The 5,000-nt window shown below is 43.3% G+C and overlaps 19 non-coding genes across 19 annotated transcripts in view; all 19 read right to left on the reverse strand.

Annotated features, from left to right (window-relative positions):
* trnap-ugg (transfer RNA proline (anticodon UGG)) overlaps positions 1 to 8 on the reverse strand; it is a 72-nt gene extending 64 nt beyond the window's left edge. The window contains exon 1 of the tRNA in view: positions 1 to 8. This exon is cut by the window's left edge and continues 64 nt beyond it. This is a non-coding gene — a tRNA (tRNA-Pro).
* Positions 9 to 187: 179 nt separating this feature from the next.
* On the reverse strand, positions 188 to 259 carry trnap-ugg (transfer RNA proline (anticodon UGG)). Its single transcript has one exon. It is a non-coding gene; the product is annotated as a tRNA-Pro (tRNA).
* Positions 260 to 434: 175 nt separating this feature from the next.
* trnap-ugg (transfer RNA proline (anticodon UGG)) lies at positions 435 to 506 on the reverse strand. Its single transcript has one exon. It is a non-coding gene; the product is annotated as a tRNA-Pro (tRNA).
* Positions 507 to 741: 235 nt separating this feature from the next.
* Positions 742 to 813, reverse strand: trnap-cgg (transfer RNA proline (anticodon CGG)). Its single transcript has one exon. It is a non-coding gene; the product is annotated as a tRNA-Pro (tRNA).
* A 178-nt stretch (positions 814 to 991) lies between these two features.
* trnap-agg (transfer RNA proline (anticodon AGG)) lies at positions 992 to 1,063 on the reverse strand. Its single transcript has one exon. It is a non-coding gene; the product is annotated as a tRNA-Pro (tRNA).
* Positions 1,064 to 1,241: 178 nt separating this feature from the next.
* On the reverse strand, positions 1,242 to 1,313 carry trnap-agg (transfer RNA proline (anticodon AGG)). Its single transcript has one exon. It is a non-coding gene; the product is annotated as a tRNA-Pro (tRNA).
* A 176-nt stretch (positions 1,314 to 1,489) lies between these two features.
* trnap-ugg (transfer RNA proline (anticodon UGG)) lies at positions 1,490 to 1,561 on the reverse strand. Its single transcript has one exon. It is a non-coding gene; the product is annotated as a tRNA-Pro (tRNA).
* A 234-nt stretch (positions 1,562 to 1,795) lies between these two features.
* On the reverse strand, positions 1,796 to 1,867 carry trnap-cgg (transfer RNA proline (anticodon CGG)). The gene has a single exon. It is a non-coding gene; the product is annotated as a tRNA-Pro (tRNA).
* Positions 1,868 to 2,045: 178 nt separating this feature from the next.
* On the reverse strand, positions 2,046 to 2,117 carry trnap-agg (transfer RNA proline (anticodon AGG)). The gene has a single exon. It is a non-coding gene; the product is annotated as a tRNA-Pro (tRNA).
* A 178-nt stretch (positions 2,118 to 2,295) lies between these two features.
* trnap-agg (transfer RNA proline (anticodon AGG)) lies at positions 2,296 to 2,367 on the reverse strand. The gene has a single exon. It is a non-coding gene; the product is annotated as a tRNA-Pro (tRNA).
* Positions 2,368 to 2,545: 178 nt separating this feature from the next.
* trnap-ugg (transfer RNA proline (anticodon UGG)) lies at positions 2,546 to 2,617 on the reverse strand. The gene has a single exon. It is a non-coding gene; the product is annotated as a tRNA-Pro (tRNA).
* Positions 2,618 to 2,793: 176 nt separating this feature from the next.
* Positions 2,794 to 2,865, reverse strand: trnap-ugg (transfer RNA proline (anticodon UGG)). The gene has a single exon. It is a non-coding gene; the product is annotated as a tRNA-Pro (tRNA).
* A 235-nt stretch (positions 2,866 to 3,100) lies between these two features.
* Positions 3,101 to 3,172, reverse strand: trnap-cgg (transfer RNA proline (anticodon CGG)). The gene has a single exon. It is a non-coding gene; the product is annotated as a tRNA-Pro (tRNA).
* Positions 3,173 to 3,350: 178 nt separating this feature from the next.
* On the reverse strand, positions 3,351 to 3,422 carry trnap-agg (transfer RNA proline (anticodon AGG)). Its single transcript has one exon. It is a non-coding gene; the product is annotated as a tRNA-Pro (tRNA).
* A 178-nt stretch (positions 3,423 to 3,600) lies between these two features.
* Positions 3,601 to 3,672, reverse strand: trnap-ugg (transfer RNA proline (anticodon UGG)). The gene has a single exon. It is a non-coding gene; the product is annotated as a tRNA-Pro (tRNA).
* A 178-nt stretch (positions 3,673 to 3,850) lies between these two features.
* Positions 3,851 to 3,922, reverse strand: trnap-ugg (transfer RNA proline (anticodon UGG)). The gene has a single exon. It is a non-coding gene; the product is annotated as a tRNA-Pro (tRNA).
* A 176-nt stretch (positions 3,923 to 4,098) lies between these two features.
* Positions 4,099 to 4,170, reverse strand: trnap-ugg (transfer RNA proline (anticodon UGG)). The gene has a single exon. It is a non-coding gene; the product is annotated as a tRNA-Pro (tRNA).
* A 235-nt stretch (positions 4,171 to 4,405) lies between these two features.
* Positions 4,406 to 4,477, reverse strand: trnap-cgg (transfer RNA proline (anticodon CGG)). Its single transcript has one exon. It is a non-coding gene; the product is annotated as a tRNA-Pro (tRNA).
* Positions 4,478 to 4,903: 426 nt separating this feature from the next.
* trnap-ugg (transfer RNA proline (anticodon UGG)) lies at positions 4,904 to 4,975 on the reverse strand. The gene has a single exon. It is a non-coding gene; the product is annotated as a tRNA-Pro (tRNA).
* Between the last annotated feature and the right edge of the window lie 25 nt (positions 4,976 to 5,000).

Here is a 5,000-nt window from a genome sequence, read left to right on the forward strand (position 1 = left end):
AACGAGCCGACCAAAGGGTGAAAGTTACATGTCAACGGGAAATAATTGCAAATAGCTGGGCGAGAGATATCGACAAGAGCATCTCTAGACTCTACGTTAATTGAATAAATTTGGATGTAACATTTTCATTCCGACATATTTTCATTTTACTAATCACATCTATTGCCTTTTTTAAAAGACCAATTCCGGGCTCGTCCGGGATTTGGACCCGGGACCTCTCGCACCCAAAGCGAGAATCATACCCCTAGACCAACGAGCCGACAAAAGGGTGAAAGTTACATGTCAACGGGAAATAATTGCAAATAGCTGGGCGAGAGATATCGACAAGAGCATCTCTAGACTCTACGTTAGTTGAAAAATTTGGAAGTTACATTTTCGTATAGACATATTTCATTTTACTTATCACATCTATTGACTTTCAAAAGACCTATCCCGGGCTCGTCCGGGATTTGGACCCGGGACCTCTCGCACCCAAAGCGAGAATCATACCCCTAGACCAACGAGCCGACAAAAACTATTAATGCTATGTCCATGGGACAAAATCCTATTTGGCCAGGCAAGAGAATTGAATCAGCGTATCCGTGGTCAACAAATTGCTTGTTTTTTTTAACTAGTTTGTTGTGTTTGCCTATTTTTTGGAAACATACTAGCAATATGGTCGTTCACTGACCAAATTGGGGAGTAACTTTTTTGTCATCATTTACAAATTACAACCGCTAACAGCATCAAATAAGTTCCATCGGGCTCGTCCGGGATTTGAACCCGGGACCTCTCGCACCCGAAGCGAGAATCATACCCCTAGACCAACGAGCCGACAAAAGGGTCAAAGTTACATGAAAACAGGACATAATCGCAAATAGCTAGGCGAGAGAATTTGAAAAGCGCATATCTAGACTCTACCTGAATTGTATAAATTTGGATGTAACATTTTCATTCCGACATATTTCGTTTGACTAATCACAGCCATTGACTGTTTCAAAAGAGCACTTCCGGGCTCGTCCGGGATTTGGACCCGGGACCTCTCGCACCCTAAGCGAGAATCATACCCCTAGACCAACGAGCCGACAAAAGGGTGAAAGTTACATGTCAACGGGAAATGATTGCAAATAGCTGGGCGAGAGAATTCGACAAGCGCATCTCTAGACTCTACGTTAGTTGAATGAATTTGGAAGTAACGTTTTCGTATAGAAATTTTTCGTTTGACTAATCACAGCCATTGACTGTTTCAAAAGACCAATTCCGGGCTCGTCCGGGATTTGGACCCGGGACCTCTCGCACCCTAAGCGAGAATCATACCCCTAGACCAACGAGCCGACAAAAGGGTGAAAGTTACATGTCAACGGGAAATAATTGCAAATAGCTGGGCGAGAGATATCGACAAGAGCATCTCTAGACTCTACGTTAGTTGAAAAAATTTGGAAGTTACATTTTCGTATAGACATATTTCATTTTACTTATCACATCTATTGACTTTCAAAAGACCTATCCCGGGCTCGTCCGGGATTTGGACCCGGGACCTCTCGCACCCAAAGCGAGAATCATACCCCTAGACCAACGAGCCGACAAAAACTATTAATGCTATGTCCATGGGACAAAATCCTATTTGGCCAGGCAAGAGAATTGAATCAGCGTATCCGTGGTCAACAAATTGCTTGTTTTTTTAACTAGTTTGTTGTGTTTGCCTATTTTTTGGAAACATACTAGCAATATGGTCGTTCACTGACCAAATTGGGGAGTAACTTTTTTGTCATCATTTACAAATTACAACCGCTAACAGCATCAAATAAGTTCCATTGGGCTCGTCCGGGATTTGAACCCGGGACCTCTCGCACCCGAAGCGAGAATCATACCCCTAGACCAACGAGCCGACAAAAGGGTCAAAGTTACATGAAAACAGGACATAATCGCAAATAGCTAGGCGAGAGAATTTGAAAAGCGCATATCTAGACTCTACCTGAATTGTATAAATTTGGATGTAACATTTTCATTCCGACATATTTCGTTTGACTAATCACAGCCATTGACTGTTTCAAAAGAGCACTTCCGGGCTCGTCCGGGATTTGGACCCGGGACCTCTCGCACCCTAAGCGAGAATCATACCCCTAGACCAACGAGCCGACAAAAGGGTGAAAGTTACATGTCAACGGGAAATAATTGCAAATAGCTGGGCGAGAGAATTCGACAAGCGCATCTCTAGACTCTACGTTAGTTGAATAAATTTGGAAGTAACGTTTTCGTATAGAAATTTTTCGTTTGACTAATCACAGCCATTGACTGTTTCAAAAGACCAATTCCGGGCTCGTCCGGGATTTGGACCCGGGACCTCTCGCACCCTAAGCGAGAATCATACCCCTAGACCAACGAGCCGACAAAAGGGTGAAAGTTACATGTCAACGGGACATATTTGCAAATAGCTGGGCGAGAGAATTCGACACGCGCATCTCTAGACTCTACGTTAGTTGAAAAAATTTGGAAGTAACATTTTTGTATAGACATATTTCATTTTACTAATCACATCTATTGCCTTTTTTAAAAGACCAATTCCGGGCTCGTCCGGGATTTGGACCCGGGACCTCTCGCACCCAAAGCGAGAATCATACCCCTAGACCAACGAGCCGACAAAAGGGTGAAAGTTACATGTCAACGGGAAATAATTGCAAATAGCTGGGCGAGAGATATCGACAAGAGCATCTCTAGACTCTACGTTAGTTGAAAAAATTTGGAAGTTACATTTTCGTATAGACATATTTCATTTTACTTATCACATCTATTGACTTTCAAAAGACCTATCCCGGGCTCGTCCGGGATTTGGACCCGGGACCTCTCGCACCCAAAGCGAGAATCATACCCCTAGACCAACGAGCCGACAAAAACTATTAATGCTATGTCCATGGGACAAAATCCTATTTGGCCAGGCAAGAGAATTGAATCAGCGTATCCGTGGTCAACAAATTGCTTGTTTTTTTTAACTAGTTTGTTGTGTTTGCCTATTTTTTGGAAACATACTAGCAATATGGTCGTTCACTGACCAAACTGGGGAGTAACTTTTTTGTCATCATTTACAAATTACAACCGCTAACAGCATCAAATAAGTTCCATCGGGCTCGTCCGGGATTTGAACCCGGGACCTCTCGCACCCGAAGCGAGAATCATACCCCTAGACCAACGAGCCAACAAAAGGGTGAAAGTTACATTTCAACGGGACATAATTGCAAATAGCTGGGCGAGAGAATTCGACAAGCGCATCTCTAGACTCTACGTTAGTTGAATAAATTTGGAAGTGACCTTTTCGTATGGACATATTTCATTTTACTAATCACATCTATTGACTTTTTCAAAAGAGCACTTCCGGGCTCGTCCGGGATTTGGACCCGGGACCTCTCGCACCCTAAGCGAGAATCATACCCCTAGACCAACGAGCCGACAAAAGGGTGAAAGTTACATGTCAACGGGAAATAATTGCAAATAGCTGGGCGAGAGAATTCAACAAGCGCATCTCTAGACTCTACGTTAGTTGAAAAAATTTGGAAGTAACATTTTTGTATAGACATATTTCATTTTACTAATCACATCTATTGCCTTTTTTAAAAGACCAATTCCGGGCTCGTCCGGGATTTGGACCCGGGACCTCTCGCACCCAAAGCGAGAATCATACCCCTAGACCAACGAGCCGACCAAAGGGTGAAAGTTACATGTCAACGGGAAATAATTGCAAATAGCTGGGCGAGAGATATCGACAAGAGCATCTCTAGACTCTACGTTAATTGAATAAATTTGGATGTAACATTTTCATTCCGACATATTTTCTTTGACTAATCACAGCCATTGACTGTTTCAAAAGAGCACTTCCGGGCTCGTCCGGGATTTGGACCCGGGACCTCTCGCACCCAAAGCGAGAATCATACCCCTAGACCAACGAGCCGACAAAAGGGTGAAAGTTACATGTCAACGGGAAATAATTGCAAATAGCTGGGCGAGAGATATCGACAAGAGCATCTCTAGACTCTACGTTAGTTGAAAAAATTTGGAAGTTACATTTTCGTATAGACATATTTCATTTTACTTATCACATCTATTGACTTTCAAAAGACCTATCCCGGGCTCGTCCGGGATTTGGACCCGGGACCTCTCGCACCCAAAGCGAGAATCATACCCCTAGACCAACGAGCCGACAAAAACTATTAATGCTGTGTCCATGGGACAAAATCCTATTTGGCCAGGCAAGAGAATTGAATCAGCGTATCCGTGGTCAACAAATTGCTTGTTTTTTTTAACTAGTTTGTTGTGTTTGCCTATTTTTTGGAAACATACTAGCAATATGGTCGTTCACTGACCAAACTGGGGAGTAACTTTTTTGTCATCATTTACAAATTACAACCGCTAACAGCATCAAATAAGTTCCATCGGGCTCGTCCGGGATTTGAACCCGGGACCTCTCGCACCCGAAGCGAGAATCATACCCCTAGACCAACGAGCCAACAAAAGGGTGAAAGTTACATTTCAACGGGACATAATTGCAAATAGCTGGGCGAGAGAATTCGACAAGCGCATCTCTAGACTCTACGTTAGTTGAATAAATTTGGAAGTGACCTTTTCGTATGGACATATTTCATTTTACTAATCACATCTATTGACTTTTTCAAAAGAGCACTTCCGGGCTCGTCCGGGATTTGGACCCGGGAACTCTCGCACCCTAAGCGAGAATCATACCCCTAGACCAACGAGCCGACAAAAGGGTGAAAGTTACATGTCAACGGGAAATAATTGCAAATAGCTGGGCGAGAGATATCGACAAGAGCATCTCTAGACTCTACGTTAGTTGAAAAAATTTGGAAGTTACATTTTCGTATAGACATATTTCATTTTACTTATCACATCTATTGACTTTCAAAAGACCTATCCCGGGCTCGTCCGGGATTTGGACCCGGGACCTCTCGCACCCAAAGCGAGAATCATACCCCTAGACCAACGAGCCGACAAAAACTATTAATGCTATGTCC

The sequence above is a fragment of the Gasterosteus aculeatus genome, chromosome 4, assembly GCF_964276395.1.
Source record: "Gasterosteus aculeatus chromosome 4, fGasAcu3.hap1.1, whole genome shotgun sequence".
Taxonomy (NCBI): Eukaryota; Metazoa; Chordata; class Actinopteri; order Perciformes; family Gasterosteidae; genus Gasterosteus; species Gasterosteus aculeatus.